This window comes from Hyla sarda, chromosome 3 (genome assembly GCF_029499605.1).
Source record: "Hyla sarda isolate aHylSar1 chromosome 3, aHylSar1.hap1, whole genome shotgun sequence".
NCBI lineage: Eukaryota > Metazoa > Chordata > Amphibia > Anura > Hylidae > Hyla > Hyla sarda.
In genome coordinates, this window is record NC_079191.1 from 322,363,536 (window position 1) to 322,384,991 (window position 21,456).

Genomic DNA, 21,456 nt, shown 5'->3' on the forward strand with positions numbered 1-21,456 from the left:
ATGCTAGTGTTACCCTAAATTTTTATTTTTCACAAAGGGTAATAGGAAAAAAAAAGCCTGCCAAAATGTGTAACCCCATTTCTTCTTAGTAAGAACATACCCCATATGTGGATGTAAAGTGCTCTGTGGGCACACTACAATGCTGAGAAGAGAAGGAGCACCATTGGGCTTTTGGAGAGAAAATTTGTCTGGAATTGAAGGCCACGTGTGTTTACAAAGCCGCCATGGTGCCAAAACAATGGACCCCCCCCCATGTTTGACCCCATTTTGGAAACTGCACCCCTCACGGAACTTAATAAGGGTGCAGTGAGCATCTACGCCCCACAGGTGTCTGACAGGTTTTTGGAACAGTGGTCCATGAAAATGAGAAATGTAATTTTTCATTTGCTCAGCCTACTGTTCCAAAGATCTGTCAAATGCCAGTGGGGTGTAAATGCTCACTGCACCCCTTATTCAATTCTGTGAGGGGTGTAGTTTCCAAAATGGGGTCACATGTGGAGTGATCCACTGTTCTGGCACCATAGGGGCTTTGTAAACGCACATGGCCCCCGACTTCCATTCCAAACAAATTCTCTGTCTAAAAGCACAATGGCACTCCTTCTCTTCTGAGCATTGTAGTTAGCCTGCAGAGCACATTACATCCACACATGGGGTATTTCCATACTCAGAAGAGATGGGGTTACATATTTTGGGGGGCATTTTCTCCTATTACCCCTTGTAAAAATGTAAAATTTGAGGAGAACCTAGCATTTTAGTGAAAAAAAAAATAATTTCCATCTACACATCCGATTTTAACGAAAAGTCGCCAAATACCTGTGGGGTGTTAAGGCTCACTGTACCCCATGTTACGTTCCTTGAGGGGTGTAGTCACCATATGTAATTTTTTTTTGTTTTTGCTGTTCTGGCACCATAGGGGCTTCCCAAATGCGACATGCCCCCCCAAAAACATTTCAGCAAAATTTGCTTTCCAAAATCCTAATGTGACTCCTTCCCTTCTGAGCCAGCAGAGCACTTGACATCCACACATGGGGTATTTCCATGCCCAGAAGAGATGGGGTTACAAATTTTGCGGGCATTTTCTCCTATTTACCCTTGAAAAAATTAAAAATTTGGAGAAAAAACTGCATTTTAGTTAAAAAAAATCTAATTTTCATTTACACATCTGACTTTAAACGAAAAGTCGTCAAACACCTGTGGGGTGTTAAGGCTCACTGTACCCCTTGTTACGTTACTTGAGGGGTGTAGTTTCCAAAATAGTATGCCATGTGTTTTTTTTAATTATTATTTATTTGCTGTTATGGCACCATAGGAGCTTCCTAAATGAGACATGCCCCCCAAAAACCATTTCAGCAAAATTCACTTTACAAAATGCTTTTGTCCCTCCTTCCCTTCTGAGCCCTCTAGTGCACCCACAGAGCACTTTACATCTACATATGAGGTATTTCCTTACTCGAGAGAAATTGGGTTACAAATTTGGGGAGGGGGATTTCTCTCCTTTTACCCCTTGTAAAAATTCAAAAAATGGCTCTACAAGAACATGCGAGTGTAAAAAATTAATATTTTGAATTTTCTCCTTCACTTTGCTGCTAATCCTGTGAAACACCTAAAGGGTTAACACACTTTCTGAATGTCATCTTGAATACTTTGAGGGGTGCAGTTTCTATAATGGGTCATTTATGGGGTATTTCTCACCGAAAAGCCCCTCAAATGCACTTCAAACTTAACTGGTCCCTGAAAAATTCAGATTTTTAATTTTTCGTGAACATTTTGATAATTGCTGCTATAATTTGAAGCCCTCTAATGTCTTCAAAAAGTAAAAACATGTCAACTTTATGATGCCAACATAAAGTAGACATATTGTATTTGTGAATCAATATACAGGGTGGGCCATTTATATGGATACACCTTAATAAAATGGGAATGGTTGGTGATATTAACTTCCTGTTTGTGGCACATTAGTATATGAGAGGGGGGAAACTTTTCAAGATGGGTGGTGACCATGGCGGCCATTTTGAAGTCGGACATTTTGAATCCAACTTTTGTTTTTCCAATAGGAAGAGGGTCACATGACATCAAACTTATTGGGAATTTCACAAGAAAAACAATGATGTGCTTGGTTTTAACGCAACTTTATTCTTTCATGAGTTATTTACAAGTTTCTGACCACTTATAAAATATGTTCAATGTGCTGCCCATTGTGTTGGATTGTCAATGCAACCCTCTTCTCCCACTCTTCACACACTGATAGCAACACCGCAGGAGAAATGCTAGCACAGGCTTCCAGTATCTGTAGTTTCAGGTGCAGCAGAATGGGCAAAACAAAAATTGGAACAGGACCCTCAGTTTATGCAGAAGATTTTGTTCAGTGATGAGGCAAATTTTTATGTGAATGGTGAAGTTAAACAAAACCACCGCTATTGGTCTGACACTAACCCACATTGGATAGATCCTCCAAGACTGCTGGAACACAAAAATTGATGGTATGGTGTAGTATATGGGGTACAAAGATAGTGGGGCCATTCTTCATCAATGGAAACCTCAAGGCCACTGAATATGCAAAATTGCTACATGATCATGTGTTTCCCTCTTTATGCACTGAAGCTGGCACGGTCCTTGAGTTTTTCCAGCAAGATGGTCCACCACCACATTATGGGTGTCAGGTCCGAGCATTCCTAGATGAACAGTTTCCTGGAAAGTGGATTGGTCGTCATGGGCCAGTTGAATGTCCCCCAAGGTCTCCTGATCTGACCCCCTTAGACTTTTATCTTTGGGGTCATCTGAAGGCAATTGTCTATGCTGTGAAGATACGAGATGTGCAGCACCTGAAACTACAGATACTGGAAACCTGTGCTAGTATTTCTCCTGCGGTGTTGCTATCAGTGTGTGAAGAGTGGGAGAAGAGGGTTGCATTGACAATCCAACACAATGGGCAGCACATTGAATACATTTTATAAGTGGTCAGAAACTTGTAAATAACTCATGAAAGAATAAAGTTACATTAAAACCAATCATTGTTTTTCTTGTGAAATTCCCAATAAGTTTGTTGTGTCACATGACCCTCTTCCCATTGAAAAAACAAAAGCTGGATTCAAAATGGCCAACTTCAAAATGGCCGCCATGGTCACCACCCATCTTGAAAAGTTTCCCTCCTCACATATACTAATGTGCCACAAACAGGAAGTTAATATCACCAACCATTCGAATTTTATTAAGGTGTATCAATATAAATGGCCCACCCTGTAGAATATGTCACGAAAAAACAATCTCGGAATCAGAATAAAAGGTAAAAACATCTCAGAGTTATTAATGCATAAAATGAGTGTCAGAGGTCAGAATTGCAAAAAAGGGCTGAATCCTTAAGGTGAAAATGGGCTGAGTCCCTCAGGGGTTAAAGGAAGGTCTCCATATGGAGTTTCAGTCTCCCTCTGACTTGCCTAAGGGTGACCTCAAGTCACTCAGGACCCTCAGGGTTAGCGGCATTTCAAAAAGAAGTCCTTTTCCTACTTGAAAAGCAGGTTCTTGTTCCCATACCTCAGGAAGAAGTAGGGTTGGGTTTTTATTCTACCCTATTTTTGGTTTAAAAAAAAAAAAAAAAAAAAGCCTGAAAATACGTATTATACAATTATAAACTTAAAACCTCTAAATCAAACCGTGTGGTGGATGGGGGGGACACACACACGTTTTGATCAAAAAGTGTGCTAAGAGCCTCCATTTTGTTGACCAAGTGTGCTGCTGCCATTTTCTTTTTTTACATGTTTTGTACTTGCCACAGCAGCGTGGACCCGTGTATTGGGTTTAGGTGCTGGCTACATTTATGTCTTTCTCGAAATCAATACCTTGCTTACAAAAAGTTCAAAATGGAGACAATAAAATCAACAATAAATCTGTTGACAAAATATTGATTCATGGTCTCTATAGACCTAAAAGATGCGTACCTACACATCCCTATTCCATCAAAAATACCATCAAAAATAGACCATCAAAAATACTTACGCATAGCTATAAATTTAGACATAGGATTGACTCACCTCTAGTTCAGGGCCTTGCCTTTTGGGATAGCTGTGGCCCCCAGGGTTTTTACAAAAATTGTATCCAAAATGCCAGCACACATCCCATACTTAGGCGATTTCCTTTTGGTAGGGCAGTCGGGAAAAAAACTAAAAGAATATTTAGATCACACCGCAGCCATCTTAAAAAAAGTTAGGTTGGATTGTGAATTGGGGGACATCATCCCTTGTCCCGGACAGAAAGAAAGTCTTTCTGGGATGTAATTCTAGATTCCCAGCAACAAAAGTATTTTCTTCCACACCAGAAAATGCAAAAAATTATAAACACAGTAAGGGAAGTGCTGTCTTGTCAATCAATTTCCATAAGGAAGGGGATGTCGTTGTTGAGTCTATTCACAGCAGCAATTCAAGCGCTGCCCTGGGCACAATTCCACTCAAGAGCCCTACAGAAAGCCCTACAGAAAGTCTAGACATAATGTTTTCCCTGTCTCACGAGACAAGGTATTCTCTTCTTTGGTGGTTGGTAGAAAGCATTCTAAGCATAGGACTGCAGGAATGTGGAAATCCTATCGCCCGACGCCCGGGACAAGTAGTTTTGGGTGCCGGGCAGGTGAATTGTTTATAGATTTAACCCTGTATCGGGCTAGCAGCTACAGACCAACTTCCCCCATATTTTTCTTTAATGCCGGTGTGAGGTGCTGGAGCCGATGCACCTCACACCGGCGCTCAGAGTGTATGGAGGGGGCGGTGGCGGCCCCCAGCTGATTTCAGTAGCCGGGGGCCGCTGCTCAGAGCCCCCCCAGCCGGTGTGAGGGGATCTCATGAGCGAGGGCAGAGCCCGAGATAGCACGTCTGCAGGAGATGATTAAGCCACGCCCCCTTATCCCCCCTCCCGGAGGATGGAGAGCGCAGCTCTCCATAACACAGGAAGACAGGTGGAGAATGAGGTTGTACACAGCTCCTCCCTCCCCTGCTCCTCCCTCTCCTCTGCACGGGCTGGGGATTTCACCTCACACCGGCTCAGGTGAGGAGGCCGAGTATGCAGGCAGGGGGAAGGGTGGTTGTATATGTATGTAATGTATGATTAGGGGGGTGTATGTATGATGTGTGCATATGTATATGTGTATGATGTGGGGTGGGCAGCGGCAGGTGTATGTATGATGTGTGCATATGTATGGTGTATGTGTCTGTGTGTATGTATGATATAGGGGGCAGCGGCAGGTGTATGTGTGCATATGTATGGTGTATATTTATGGTGTGAGTGTATGTGTATATATGATGTGTGTATGGTATATGTGTGATGTGTGTATGTAATGTATGATGTGGGGGGTGGGTGTATGTATGATATGTCTATGTATGATGTATGTATGTAATGTATAATATAGGGGGCCGGTGTATGTATATGTGTATGTATGATATGTGTATGTATATGTGTATGCATGTATGTTTTGTACTGGGGCGGACTGACAAGTGCTGCTGCCAGTTGTGCTAATTTTTTTAAATGTATTTTTAGTGGCTTCTGGCCACCCGCACTAAATTGCACCACCAGAATCCCCCCCCCCCTTCATACTCGCCCGCCGACTAAGAGCCCCACAGATGCACGCAAACCGCCCGAACCAAAACTACAACTCCCAGCTTGTTACACCATAACCTGAACTGTAGAACTATAAAGTGTAATATGCTGGGAGTTGTAGTTTTGGTTCGGGTCTGCTGCAGAACCATAGGCTGCATCAGGGCATGCTGGGTGTTGTAGTTACTAACTGTAATTCCCAGTATTCCTTGACACAGCCTATGGCTCTGCAGCTGACACAAACCAAAACTACAACTCCCAGCATGTTACACAATAACCTTAACTGTACTACTATACAGTGCAACATGCTGCAACACCCACACAACCATAGGCTGTATCAGGGCATGCTGGGAGTTGTAGTTATCTAGTAACTAAATGCAACTTCCAGCATTTTCTGACACATAATTAGAGTAAATAAAATGCACCACATGAACTGGAGAAGCAGAACACCCCCCCCCCCCAGTAACACAGCGCTGTTCACTGTTATTCAATCAAAAGTCTCCATATATAAGTCCCTATGAAGACTGAAAAATAGTGATTAAAATAATTTAAGAAGTGCGTATAGATGTGAATAAGCCCCTTTCCTAATAAAAGTTCCGATAATAAATGGTTTCTGGGCTTGCCTCGGGCTTAAAATGAGCTAGCTACAGCTCTCCCTCCGCTAATAGCCTGGCATGCTGCGATCGCCGTGGCCACTATTAAACCATTAGATCATCGCTGTCTAAATTGACAGCAGTGTCTAAAGGAATCTTATATCCATCCCTGGTGGTCTAGTGGGGTGGATCTTACTATTTTGGTGGAAATTATTTTATCTACCAGGACAAGTGGATTTTCTTGAGGGACAAGTAGATTGTGCTCCGCTTTAGTCCCTTGGACAAGTAGTTTTTTTTTTCCACACCCCTGGACTGGATTGGGTCCTGGAAAGTCCAAAAGTCATCACCACAGATGCAAGTCCTTGGGGATGGGGGGTTCACACCAGAGACTTAAAGGGTAGCTCCCAACATCACTTTTTTTCTTTTTTCAGTCCCTGCCTATTACCCATCTATCCCTAACCCCCTCCCTGCCTTAAATTTTTTTTTTTTACATATTAAAAATGCCTTTTTGTCTGCCTGGTAGTGTGCTCACAACCAGGCAGACTTCCCCAGCAGGCACTACGTCACTGATGCCTGCTAGGGCCGACACTTCCGCCCGTAGTTCACCTATACATGGTGCCTCCAGCTGTTTCCCCACTGCAACTCCCAGCTTGCCCTGACATCTATTGGCTGTCAGGGCATGCTGGGAGTTGTAGTGGGGAAACAACTGGAGGCACCCTGTATAGGTGAACACCGGATCTGTGATGGCCGAAAACATAGCTTGGTTTTCGACTCTCAGAGATCTATCGCTATTGGATCCCTGGGTTCTTCCAGAACTGCCGGATGTTAGGATTCAGCTAGCTGGATGTGGATCCTCTGTGTCAGCGAAGGATTGGCGTGGACCGTGTCGGTGGACCGGTTCTAGGGTTGCTACTGGTTTTCACCAGAGCCCGCCGCAAAGCGGGATGGTCTTGCTGCGGCGGTAGCAACCAGGTCGTATCCACCGGCAACGGCTCAACCTCGCTGACTGCTGAGAAGGCGTGGGACAGAAGGACTAGGCAGAGGCAAGGTCAGACGTAGCAGAAGGTCGGGGCAGGCGGCAAGGTTCGTAGTCAAGGAGGATAGCAGGAGATCTAGAACACAGGCTTTGGACAACACTAAACGCTTTCACTGGCACAAGGCAACAAGATCCGGCAAGGAAGTGCCGGGGAAGTGAGGTAATATGAACAGGGAGCAGGTGGAAGCTAATTAGGCTGATTGGGCCAGGCACCAATCATTGGTGCACTGGCCCTTTAAATCTTAGAGAGCTGGCGCGCGCGTGCCCTAAGGAGCGGAGCCGCGCGCGCCAGGACGTGACAGCCGGGGACTGGGACAGGTGAGAGACTTGGGATGCGATTCGCGAGCGGGCGCGTCCCGCTATGCGAATCGCATCCCGCCGGCAATGTCAGTACAGCGCTCCCGGTCAGCGGGTCTGACCGGGGTGCTGCAGAGAGAGAAACGCAGCGAGCGCTCCGGGGAGGAGCAGGGACCCGGAGCGCTCGGCGTAACACGGATCTTCTAACCCAGGGTCCAGTGTCTCATCCACATGTGAGAAGTCTCCACCTGACGGCATGGCATTTGAGAGGATGATACTCAGGGGCAAAGGTATTTTAGATGCAGTGATAACCACTTTACAAGCTAGCAGAAAGGAAATAACTAATAAGATATATTTTAGAGTTTGGAAGATTTTTTTGAATTTTCTTAAACAATCTTTTTCAGCAAATTCCATCCCAGATATTCCTAAAATGTTAGATTTTTTTACAATCCGGTCTAGACAAGGGTAACAAAAGTCAATTTGTGGTATTCTGTCAGATTCCTTTGAACCTCTAGATGACATTTAGTCCTAAAAATTGTACTTTTAGTAGCAGTTACCACCTCTAGGAGAGTAGTGGACCTTTCAGCCTTATCTAGTGGAGAAACCTATACAATATATCCTAGAAGATAGCATAGTGTTTCTTCCCAATCCTGCTTATCTTTCAAAAGTAGTGTCCGCTTCCCATGTATCCCAGGAAATAGTTTTTCCGTCATTTTGCTCCTCTAAACCCTCTAATGACAAGGAAAGATGCTTTAGCGCCTTAGACGTTAGAAGATTTGTCCTTAAATATCAAGATAGAACTAAGGATTTCAGAAAGTGTAATTCCCATTTTAATCAACTTGCTGGAAAAAATAAGGGCAAAAAAGCTAGAAGTAACTCCCTGTCTAGATGGATTAGACAAGCTATTAGTTTAGCCTAATCAGTGTCAGGTTTACCTGCCCCAGTTGGTTTTAGAGCTCACTCAACCCGAGACGTAGCCGCCGTGCTTCTATAGATCAGATCTGCAGGGCAGCTACCTGGTCTTCACCTCATACTTTTTTTTTCGTCACTATCGGGTAAACTTTGGGAGTTCTTCTTCCCTTTCTTTTGGTCGCAAGGTCTTGCAGTCAGTAATCCCACCCTAATTGTAGTTTTTCTCTGATATTCTCTCAGGTGGTGCTGTCATGGCGATCGGGAAAGCCGGTAATTACTCACCGGTTATTCTGTTTCCTCAAGCCATGACAGCACCAAGGCATTCCCACCCTATTTTTTCAGGTGTTATTTCCTCATGTGGTGGGGATCCACTTTCTTTGCCTTTTAGGTTATGTTATGCTTACTAATTAAGAAGGCTCTTCTGGTCTCTGAAACTCACTGAGGCCGAGAAGAAGAGTTCTTTTTATCCTCAGGTTTCCTGTCCCTAGGGGTGGAGTCCCTCTCTCAGGTGATGCTGTCATGGCTCAGGGAAACAGTATTACCAGTGAGTAATTACTGGCTTTTCACAAAGCAACCAAAGCAATCACAGCACAGCTTTCACTTTACCAAAGCTTGTTAGCTAAATTGTGATAAATTTGATAAATATTTGATAAATATGGGCCAATGTGTTATTTTAACCGTAAAATATACTGCATATAAACGAACTAAATGGCTAATTGCTGAATAAACCTTTTGCATTGCTTGAATTACCACGTCAGACTTTCCTTCGTTCTTTGAAATATTTATCTATTGTATGTGGGTGGGGCATCTATATGGGTGTGGCCCCAAGATCTTCTATTGCCTGGGGGCCCCATGAGTTGTCAGTCCACCCGTTTCCAATTTTGGTGAACCTGCGCAAATTGTAGCCTCAGTTTCCTATTTTTAGCTGACAGGAGTGGCACCATGCATGGTCTTCTACTGCTGTAGCCCGTGTGCTTTAAGGTTGTTTTTTTTTATAATATATTTTTATTAACCATTTTGCAAAACAAAATCATACAAAAAGTGACAGTAGGATAAACTGTCCTAAGAGTAGCAACAGTAAAGAACCAAACAATCCCCTTCCTTCACCCCTCGACTCCCGTGGGAGTCCATCTGTCCTCTAGAGTCGGTGATCCATCAGCTCCTAACTGTCTGGAAGCTGTAGCACTCCCAAAGTGCCCTTTAGGAGCTCCAAAATATACCACTCTGTGTGTCTGAAAGGTTTAACTATATCAGCTATCCCCAGGGAATCAAAGTGTGTTACAATAAAGGACTTCCATTTAGAGAAGAACTTCTTAGTCCCTGAGTTGCGATGGCGTTCTGCATCCAAACGGTCTACCCCCATATAAACCTTCAATTGGGTTATCAATAAGCTTAAGTCTGGAATCAGCTGTTCCAGCCACCTCAAAAAGAGACACCGCAAAGCCACCAGTAGCACTACATGAATGATATGCGGTATATGTCTACCCTCCCCCCCCCCCCTCCCTCCGGTGGCCTAAATTGGTGAAAGAGCAGGGCCTGAGGAGTGAAAGGGAGAGTAATCCTCCACTTATCGTGTATATAAGTACATACCATCCGCCAGTAGTCAGCCGTGTCTGGACAACTCCAAACTCCATGATATAGATTAGTCAAGGGTGTGGTACATTTGGGACAACTCGTGTCTATCAGGAAACTTGGGTGAGGGTAGGATATTAAATCCGTAAAGGGCTGCGTGTGATAATTTGTAATAAGTCTCCCGCCATCTCTCGTTGATGATGTGTTTGCGTACTAAACCCCATCCCGACAAAATTATATTGTGTATATTCGTGTGGGAAACAGTTTCTGCGGGTCCAGTTTAAGAAGTCGATTCCGAAAAGAGGAGTAAAGCGAAGAAATAGACGCTCTCCTCGGCTCCAGGCCAATAACATGGTCAAGGGGGTGATCGACAGCTTCCCCTGATAGATTTCTCAACCTGGACGAGCAGAAGGAGTACAGTTGGTTGGCATAGAGTAAATGTGACTGGGGTAAACCAAAGGTCCTCAAGATATCCCCGGGTGAAAGCCATTGTGCATTGTTCTTGTCAATAAGGTGACCCGCCGTCAGTACCCCCCTAGATTCCCAAAGTCGTAACCAGTGAGAGGTGACACAGTGGGGCAGTTCGGGGTGGCCCCTAAAGGGCATGTGCTTAGAAAGGAGAAAGGGAAGGCGATAAAGCTTGCGCACTTCCCTCCAGGCCACGACAGTGTCCCGTAACAAGATAGAAGCCTTGACCATAGGAGGCAGCTTAGCATACGAGGTATGAAGTAACGCACTCAGAGACCAAGGTGCCGCCAATGCTCGTTCTACCAAAATATTAGAGTAATAGGTTGTGCCATGCAGCCAGTCCCTAACATGCCGGAATAAGCATGCCAAATTGTATCCCCGCACATTCGGGAAGTTGACTCCCCCCTCCGCCTTGCTTAGCATGAGTTTTTGTAGGGCAATCCGTGGGCGTTTCCCCTGCCATAGAAAGCGGGTGAAATCAGCATTAAGTTGACGAATATTAACATGTCGCAAAAGTATAGGCAACGTTTGTAGAGGGTATAGGAGGCGAGGAAAGCTAATCATCTTGACTAGGTGACAACGTCCCAGAAAAGATAGTGGTAAATTTTCCCAGCGTTTTAGTTCTAATGAAATCTTCTTAAGAATGGGGGCGTAATTTAGTTTATAAAGGGTGTCTGACGTGCGCCCTATGCGGATCCCCAGATAGGTGATATGAGACATTGTTAATGTCACCCCCAAGTCCCCCGTGGAGAGTAAGTTTCTAGGAGTCCCAGTACCCAGAGGTAACAGCATGCTTTTGCTTGCATTTACCCTATAACCCGTGAATCGACCTACTTCCGTTAGAAATTCCAATATTTTAACTACATCTCTCACAGGATTATTGAGATAAAGCAGAACATCGTCCGCAAACATGGAAAGTCGTAATTCCCTGGAGCCTACCACTATCCCCTCAAATACATCACCCGATAAAAGTGCTCGAGCCAGGGGTTCGATAGCTAAGTCAAATAATAAGGGGGATAATGGGCAGCCCTGTCTCGTGCCCCTCAACAGCGGGATAGGGGGAGAAAGGAAGCCCGGGGTTGATACCTTGGCAGTAAGACCATCGTAAAGGCCGGATAAAAAGGAGCTAAATTTCCCACTGATCCCGAATTTAGACAAGACCAGTCCCAGCCAGTCCCAGTGAACATTGTCGAAAGCCTTCTCGGCATCAAGCGTCAGCAATGAAGGCTGGGTGTCCGGCCGCGACTGACCCCGAATCCCATCCATTACCGCCAGCACCTTACGTATATTGGTTACCGCAGATCTGGATTTTACAAATCCAACCTGGTGATCTCCCACCAAATGAGGCAAAAACCGAGCCAATCTATCTGCTAATATCTTAGAGAGTATTTTCACATCCTGATTGATGAGGGAAATGGGGCGGTAGGAGCCAGGGTCCAGGGGGTCCTTCCCCGACTTGGGCAATACCTTGATGTACACCAATTTGGCAGTCGGGGAAACACTTCCCGTTCTAAAAATTTCGTTGAAGTAAGCTGTCAGGGTGGGGGAAAGTTTGTCCTTTAATGCCTTATAAAATTCTCCCGGGTAACCATCAGGGCCTGGGGCCAGATAGGGAGCCGATTGCCTGACGCACTTCCTCCTCCAATATCTCAGCGTCAAGTTCTTGACGCTGGTCGTCCGACAGAGACGGCAAAGTCAGTGAATTAGGAAATCGTTCGCCCTCTCCATCGGGGTCTCGGGGTTCCGCATATAAATCAGTATATTAAGAACACAAGATGTGGTTCAGCTCACGTGGGCCATGTTTAGTCTGACCCTGTGGGTCACGTAATGCCAGGATATGGGATGGGGCCAGCGTCGCTTTAGCTAACCTAGCCAACAGCCGACCCGACTTGTTACCATATTTAAAAAATTCCGTTTCTATGTGGGACCTATATATCCGTTCCCTCCTATCAAGCCATAACTCATAGTTAGATCGAGCTTCCTGCCATTTCAATTTGTTAGGCGGAGTGGGGGAGCCAACAAAGCGAGAGTACGCGTCAGATAACTTCACACTAGCAGCTTCGAAACCCTCCCTGGTCTTACGTTTTAAGGAGGAGCAATACATCATAATTTTTCCACGGATCACTGTCTTGGCTGTTTCACAATATAAAACTGGAGTGTCCCTGTGAGCTGCATTGTCGGTCTCAAACTCCACCCACCACCCCTGCAGCAGGTCCAAGAACGAGTCATCAGTGTGTAAATAAGTCGGGAATCGCCAAAGGAAATCAGTGCCCTTGGGACTGGTTGGCATGATGTCTAGAGTCACAGGAGAATGATCAGACAAGACCATCTCCTGGATGTGTACCTCCAGTATTCTAGAGCACAGGGATGGGCTTACCAGAAAGTAATCAATCCGGGACCACGTGTTGTGTGCGTGGGAGAAATGAGTGTACTCACGAGCGTCAGGGTGAATGTGACGCAAGGCGTCTTGCATACTGGTTTGGTCGAGTACAGGGGGGAGAACCTTGTCACTGTGACGGATGACCACTGGCGGAGTCGATGTCCCAGATCTATCCAACATTGGGTTCGCCACCGTGTTGAGGTCTCCACCCAGCAGAGTGAGCGGACCCGCAACGCGATTGATAGTATCTGTTAAAGAGGTGAAAAAAGAAGTATTATCATCATTAGGCGCGTATACATTAAAAACATCATATGCCTGACCCTCCTGTTCAAGTGTGATATGGGATATACGACCCTCAGCGTCATGTACATGAGAAATCAGTCTACAGGGACAAGCCTTGTGTATTAGTGTTAACACCCCAGACTTGCCATCCACTGCGGGCAAGCCTACTACCTGTCCCATCAATAGTTTGCGCATCCTCTGATAGTCACCCTCCGTGAGATGCGTCTCTTGCAGTAACACAATATCGGGGCGGAGACGTTGGAGATACCTCAGAATGGACATACGTTTCTGTGGTGACTTCAGGCCCTTAACATTCCATGAAATGACTCTACACATGTTTACAACAGCCCCCTATCCCCATAGGCACAGGAGGACAGATGGTACCCGTCCCCTCACCGGGGACATCCCAGCATGTGGAAAAAAAGAGTGGGAGCGGCAGACACAGTAGCAGGTGGTGCGATGAGGACAAGAGTAATTCAGAAAGTTGTACAGAGGACAGTAGTGGAACAGAGCGCGGCACAGCAGAGAGGAGGAGCAAACGGACCAGATCAGCACGGAGAATGCGAAGGAAGATGGGGAAGAAATAGGAAACAAGTAACATCAGAAGAATAAACAATAATAAGAACAATTCACCATATAGAGGCGTCCAGGATGACACTATGGACGCCATCAGGGTGGTATGGGACTTCTCTTTTTTCGGACACATAGCGAGGCCAGTACTCCCGCCCCCACCTCGCTGAACAATGGACAGTGACCACCCCATGACATCTTGTGAATAACTCAACTAGCAGTAACTCTCGCTGCAAAGACATTATCTAGTGTTGGGCCCCTGGAGTACCCAGTGCACCAGCAAATTCGCCCTGAACTACTCACAGTAATGACAGGAATACAGGACCCATAACCCATGAACATTATTAACTGATATAACTGGATCCCCATCTGTCTCCTCCCCTACCCGTACCACCACCCCTGAGCAAATGGCATAACAAGAGAAAGACAATCAGTCCTCAGTCCGGGGAAGAAGATCGGCTGCTGCGGCTCCTGCTGCGTCGATTCGGCGACTTTCTCCTTTTCCCATGGTCACATGGCGACCGAGCTCTATCGTCACGGCGGCGGTGGGACCTGGAAGATGTTTCACCCCTGCCCACTGGGGGTGTTGAGGAGCGCTGGGGGGGGGGGGGGGGGGGGGGAGAATGAGGTCGATCAGTCGCCTGAGATAGCAAGTCCCGAAGCATGGTCGAAGCATCCTCTGGGGTCTGAAAGGATCTGACTTTTAAAGTGGCTGGGTATTGCAGGGAGAAGCGCTTCTTCGCCCTATACAGTGCCGTGCAAACGGTGCTGAAAGCCTTGCGGCGCTTGGTAATTTCTGCAGAAAAATCCTCAAAAATCAAAATTTTTTTGTTGCGATAAGTCAATGGGGAGGTGCGCTTTCGGAAAGCCCTTAGTATTTCAATCTTGTCGTTGTAATCCAGCAACTTCAGGATCACCTGGCGTGGGCGAGAAGCAGCGTCATCTAAAGCTTTCGAGCGGCTGGGCTGTAATTGTCCCAGGCGATGCGCCCTTTCAACTCGACACTTGTGTTGTAACCCCAGAGCTTTAGGGAGGTCACCTTCGCAGAATGCTTGTAAATCAGAATGTAGGAGAGTTTCACTCACCCCCACCAGGCGGAGATTGTTACGCCTGGATCTGTTTTCCAAGTCATCTAGTTTCTCGCTAACATTGCATAGGTCTGTTTCCACTTGCCGTACTCTGGCGACTAGCCCTCCATTCACTTCTTCCAGGGTAGTTATACGTTTTTCCGCCTCTCCCAACCTGATATCATGATCTTGCACTGCGGACTGCAATTGAGATAAGGACGAGTGAATCGTATCTTTCACAGTGTTCTGTATAGTAGGAGCGATCAGTTGCATTAGGGCAGCCGCCAGAGATTGAAGGTTAGCGGGACAGTTCAATATAGCATCCGCCGGCCCCACCGTGACTGGGGGGTGATGTGGAGGCGGGGCAGAGGTGTCCTGATCTGGTGCGGTTTGGGAAAAAAGCATTTGGCTGCCTGTCACCTCCATTCCTTCAGTGGGAAAGTTCACACCCGCAGTTATTGTCTGTTGCGAGGACACAGTCAGTGGGGGGTTAACTTGCGAGGCCTTCAGGCCGCCCGCCGGGTCCCGTGCTTGACCCTTGGTAATATAGCGGTCCATAGGTCTAATGATATTGCTGGAGTGAGGACAGGAGGATCCTACCAGTGTGGGAGAACGTTCAATTGATGGTTGTGGTAAGAGCTCCCTCCAGAGCAAGCAGTGTGAATTGCAGCAGTGAGGAAAATAAAGATGATCAGGAACCACCAGATCTATACAGGAATACAGCTCCTAGTAATCTGGACCCTTGTAGGTAAGTAGGCAGTCTGTGCTGTAGCTGTGGATCACCACCAAGAGATAGGCTAGGCAGAAAGAGCTTTAATTGAGAATGTTCCTTATACAGTCCTCATCCAGGACAGGGCTGGTCAGAGAGCAGGGCACAGCACCCAGAGGCGCAACAGGGCTATATGACAGTTCTAGCAGTGGCACCCAGAGAATGCAAGAGGTGAGCTGGTCATGCGGTTAGGTACAGTTGCTGTTCACTCCAGAGATACCTTCTGTGTAATTTCGGGACCCTCTCCTGACCGTAGAGCTGCTGCGCTCCCCTCCTGTGGCGCGATCTCCTGCCCGCAGTAGATAGTGAAGATGGCGGCGGGTTGGAGCTGCGTGCGGCCGCACCTGAGACGCCCTGCTGCCGCGCGATCCCGATGTCCGGGCGGGCCGAATTCAGAGTCCCCGGCAGTGCTGGCGTGTCCCGGGGTAATCCGGTATGCACAGGGAGCGGGGCCGATGCCGGTACTATGCGGGTACGAGAGTGGTGAGCGGGAGCTCCGTCTCCTGGCTCACTACATGGCCTACTTGTTACTGTTGCTTTTTTGTAATCTTGAACCAGTCTGTCCATTCTCCTCTAACCTCTGACATCAGCAAGGCATTTTCATCCACACAATTGCCACTCACTGGTTATGTTCTCTTTTTCAGACTATTATCTGTAAACTCTACAGATGGTTGTGTGTGAAAATCCCAGTAGAATAGCAGTTTCTGATCAACTATGCCACAACCATGCAAACCATGCCTGTGACACGCGGCCCCACCTCCAAACCTCACTGAACACACAGGGCTGCCACCAGCTAGCTCTGTGTGTATGCTCAGTGCAGAAAGCACAGCACATTTTGCACAGCGTGAAATCCGCTGCGTTACTGCTATGTAAGACCATAGCCTTAACTACTTAAAGGGGTACTCCGGTGATAACCTTTTTTCTTTTAAATCAACTGGTGGCAGAAAGTTAAACATATTTGTAAATTACTTCTATTAAAAAATCTTAATCCTTCCTGTACTTATTAGCTGCTGAATACTACAGAGGAAATTCTTTTCTTTTTGGAATGCTCTCTGATTACATCACAAACACAGTTCTCTCTGCTGACGTTATTATTTATTTATTGTTGTCCTTAGTGTGATTTGAACCCAAGTCCCCAGCACTGCAAGGCAGCAATGCTAACCACTGAGCCACCATGCTGCCCTTAGCATACATCTGCTATGCATCTGCTATGCATGGTTGCTAAAATGGACAGATATGTCAGCAGAGAGCACTGTGCTTGTGATGTCATAAGTGTTCCAAAAACAAAGGAATTTCCTCTGTAGCATTCAGCAGCTAATAAGTACTGGAAGGATTAAGATTTTTTAATAGAAGTAATTTACAAATATGTTTAACTTTCTGCCACCAGTTGATTTAAAAGAAAAAAGGTTTTCACCGGAGTACCCCTTTAAGGACCTGGGGTTTTTCTGTTTTTGCACTTTCATTTTTTCCTCCTTACCTTTAAAAAGTCATAATTCTCAAAATTTTGCACAAAAAAATCCATATGATGGCTTATTGTTTGTGCCACCAATTCTACTTTGTAATGACATCAATCATTTTACCCAAAATGTAAATCTATGGCAAAATGTAAAAAAACAAAGTGCGAAAAAATTGAAGAAAAATTGCCATTTTGTAAATTTTGGGGGCTTCTGTTTCTACACAGTACATTTTTCGGTAAAAATGATACATTCTCTTTATTCTGTAGGTCCATACAATTAAAATGATACCCTACTTATATTAGGTTTGATTTTGTCGTACTTCTGGAAAAAATCATAACTACATGCAGGAAAATTTATACGTTTAAAATTGTCATATTCTGACCCCTATAACTTTTTTATTTTTCTGCATACGGGGCAGTATGAGGGCTAATTTTTTGCGCCTTGATCTGAAGTTTTTAGCGGTACCATTTTTGGATGAATCAGACTTTTTGATTGCTTTTTATTCATTTTTTTAGGATATAAAAAGTGACCAAAAATATGCTATTTTGGACTTTAGAATTTTTTTACGTATATGCCATTGACCGTGTGGTTTAGTTAATGATATATTTTTATAATTCGGACATTTCCGCACGCGGCGATACCACAAATGTTTAATTTTATTTACACTTTTTTCTTTTAAGGGTCTATTCACACGTACAGTTTTCTGTGCAGATTTGATGTGAAGGATTTTAAGCTGTGTTCAGTTTACAGAAAAGAAAATCTTGCGCATGAAATCTGCGTGTCAAATCTGCGCAGAAAACTGTACGTGTGAATAGACCATAAATGGGAAAAGGGGGGTGATTCGAACTTTTATTAGGGGAGGGGTTAGATGATCTTTTATTAACTTTTTTATTTGCAATGTTATAGCCCCCCATAGGGGGCTATAACACTGCACACACTGATCTTTTACATTGATCATTGTTATCCCATAGGATAACATTGATCAATGATTCTGTTGCTTGACTGCTCATGCCTGGAGCACTGGGCAGTCATTCAGCAATCGGACACACAGGAGGAAGGTAGGCACCCTCCTTGTGTCCTCCAGCTGTTTGAGACACCGCGATTTTGCCGCGGCGGTCCTGAACAGCCCACTGAGCTAACCGGGGGTAGTTTACTTTCACTTCAGACATGGCAATAAACTTTGAATGCTGCATCTAAAGGGTTAATAGCGCGCGGCACCACGATCACTATTAGCCACGGGTCCAGGCCGTTGTTAGAGGCTGGGCCCTACCCGCTATGATGCGGCGTGGCCCCGCGTTATAGAAAAGGAGCGGACTCAGCCCTGGGTCCTTAAGTGGTTAATCCCTTTTTATTTTGTCTACTTAGTTTTAAATTAAACAAATTGTATTGATCATGTGTACATGCCTAAATACATTGAGTTGCTGCCAAATACACTGAGTTGCTGCCAAATACACTGATTTGCTGAGTGTGTTGAAAAGAAGTTGAACAGATATACCTAAAGAAGTGGCCAATTAGTGTCTGTATATACAGTATATTAAGTACGCTCCTCACATTTATGGAAATATTTTATTATATCTTGTAAGCTAATTTAAAGAGTTTTTTTCTGGCGTTAAATGGGAACTGTCAGATACAAAAACTTTTGATAAGTTGTAAAGCATGCAAAACCAATAGGTTTTGCAATTGCTTTCATAAAAAAAAATTCAGTATTTTATACTGAAAAAGCCAGTCAAACAACTGCCCCCACTGCCTGCTTGGACACATACTAGTCCTGCTGTGTCCATGCGTCATCACCTATATCATGGACACACTTCCTTGATTGACAGCTGTGAGCGCAGGGCTCACTGCTGGAGGAAAAATCCTCCCACTGTCAGCTTGTGTTCCGCTACTGTCAGTGAGGACAAGCTGGGAGTTATAGTTTTGCTAATGCTAGGGGAGATGTGAGCAGACAGCATACTGAGGGAGGGGGCGGAGACCTGCACAGTGAGGCCACACCCCCTACATTTGAGAGGAATTCAGACTAGTGAGCTAAATTAAAAGTGTAATAAAAAAATAAAAGGTAGACATGCTAGACACATACAGTCATGGCCATAAATGTTGGCACCCCTGAAAATAAGAGAGACCTGGAGCAGTTTGCAAAGAAAGAGTGGTCCAACATTCTGGTGTAAGAAACTTATTGATGGTTATAGGAAGCAACTGATTTCATTTATTTTTTCCAAAGGGTCTGCAACCAAATATTAACTTAAGGGTGCCAATAATTTTGTCCAGCCAATTTTTGGAGTTTGGTGTGACATTATGTCCACTTAGCTTTTTTTCCTCCCTTTTTTGATTTAGTTTCAATATACACAAAGGGAATAAACATGTGTATAGCAAACATGTGTTACTCGAATGAGTGCTATTTAAAAAAAAAAAAAAAAAATATATATATATATATATATATATAATTTTTGGTTCTGACGGGTATGCTTTAATGGAAAGGTAACAAACAATAAATACAAACATATCTACAGCACTAGCGATTAAAAAAGTGAAATGGTGCAGTATTCCAATATAGTGAAAATGATGGCAATGCTTGAAAAAGCCTCTATGGAGGAACTGAAATATTCCATGTGGATATAGGGAAAATATTGCCACTGTTTTTCACTATATTAGAGTGATGAGCCATTTTTACTTGTATTTAACTTTTTTTTAATCATATTAACATCATACTGATACTAACCAAATCCTGTAAACTGAGACCAATATTACCAATATACAAGGAGGAATACACTGGACGAGCTTTCAGTGCACCACTGAAGAAAACGTAACGTCTTCCCCTGACTGGAGTCTTTGAATTCTACATATTAGGCCTACTCTGTGCCCCATATAGCAGTTTTTGTCTCTGTAAAGTAGTAAGACCTCCTCTATGTCTTCATTTAAAGTCATGGCCTTAAATGTTTGTACCCCTGAAAGTTTTCAAGAAAATGAAGTATTTCTCACAGAAAAGGATTGCAGTAACACATTTTTGCTATACACATGTTTATTACCCTTGTGTGTATTGGAACTAAACCAAAAAAGGGAGGAAAAATGCAAATTTGACATAGTGTCACCCCAAACTACAAAAATGGGCTGGACAAAATTATTGGCACCCTTTCAAAATTGTGGAAAAATAAGATTGTTTCAAGCATGTGATGCTCCTTTAACCCCTTAAGGACCCAGGACGTATGGGTACGTCCTGGGTCCCGGTCCTGCGATATAACGCGGGGTCACACGGTGACCTCACATCATATCGCGGCGGGCCCGGCATCATAGTGAAGCCGGGACCCGCCTCTAATAGCGCGTGGCACCGCGATCAGTGCCGTGCGCTATTAGAGGCGGGTCCCGGCTTCACTATGACGCCGGGCCCGCCGCTATATGATGTGGGGTCACCGCGTGCTATTAACCCTTTAGCCGCACGCTCAAAGCTGAGCCGCGTGGCTAAAACTAAAGTGAAAGTTGCCGGTTAGCTCAGGGAGCTGTTCGGGATCGCCGCGGTATAATCATGGCATCCCTAACAGCTGGAGCACAGGAGGAAGTTCTCTTACCTTCCTTCCTGCAGTCCGATCGCCGATTGAATGCTTCAAGCCGAAAACACTGATTGATCCATTCCTATGGAGATGGATCAATCAGTGTAAAAGATCAGTTAATGCAATGTTATAGCCCCCTATAGGAGCTATAGTATTGCATAAGAAAAGTGTAAAAAAAATCATTAACCCTTTCAATTATCCCTTCCCCTAATAAAAGTTTGAATCACTAGGCATTTCCAAGAATTAAAAAAAACAGTGTAAATAAAAATAAACATATGTGGTATCACCGCGTGCGGAAGTGTCCGAATTATAAAAATATACCGCTTTTTAAACCGCACGTTCAATGGCGTACGCGCAAAAAAAAAATTCCAAAGTCCAAAATAGCGCATTTTTGATCACTTTTTATACCACAAAAAAGTGAATAAAAAGCGATCAAAAAGTCTGATCAGAACAAAAATGGTACCGCTAAAAACTTCAGATCACGGCGCAAAAAAATGAGCCCTAAACACAGAAAAATAAAGTTATAGGGGTCAGAAGATGACCATTTTAAACGTATAAATTTTCCTGCATGTATTCATGATTTTTTTCTGAAGTGATACAAAATTAAACCTATACAAGTAGGGTATCATTTTAACCGTATGGACCTACAGAATAAAGATAAAGTGTCATTTTTGCTGAAAAATGAACTGCGTAAAAACGGAAGCCCATTGTCGCACATTGATTTTTTTCCCGTTTCACCGTAGATTTTTGGGTAAAATGACTGATGTCATTACAAAGTAGAATTAGTGAGGCAATAAATAAGCAATCATATAGCATTTTAGGTGAAAATTTTAAAGAGTTATGATTTTTTAAAGTTGAGGAAAAATTTAAAATGAGAAAACGGAAAAAGCCTGGGTCCTTAAGGGGTTAAACTCGCCAGGGGCAAGTAACAGGT

The 21,456-nt window shown here is 44.5% G+C and overlaps 1 protein-coding gene across 6 annotated transcripts in view; it reads right to left on the bottom strand.

Moving 5' to 3' along the window:
- Positions 1–21,456, bottom strand: part of MERTK (MER proto-oncogene, tyrosine kinase) — a 177,517-nt gene that overhangs the window by 153,050 nt on the left and 3,011 nt on the right. For 2 of the 6 annotated variants that reach the window (XM_056567211.1, XM_056567208.1), the window contains exon 1: positions 8,439–8,669. The exons of 2 other annotated variants lie outside the window; for them this stretch is intronic. The gene's annotated coding sequence lies outside the window, so the exon portion shown is untranslated. Of the gene's footprint in view, positions 1–4,028; positions 4,338–8,438; positions 8,670–12,891; positions 12,911–21,456 lie in introns of those variants that run through there. 2 more of the 6 variants (XM_056567209.1, XM_056567210.1) reach the window with 2 other exon arrangements.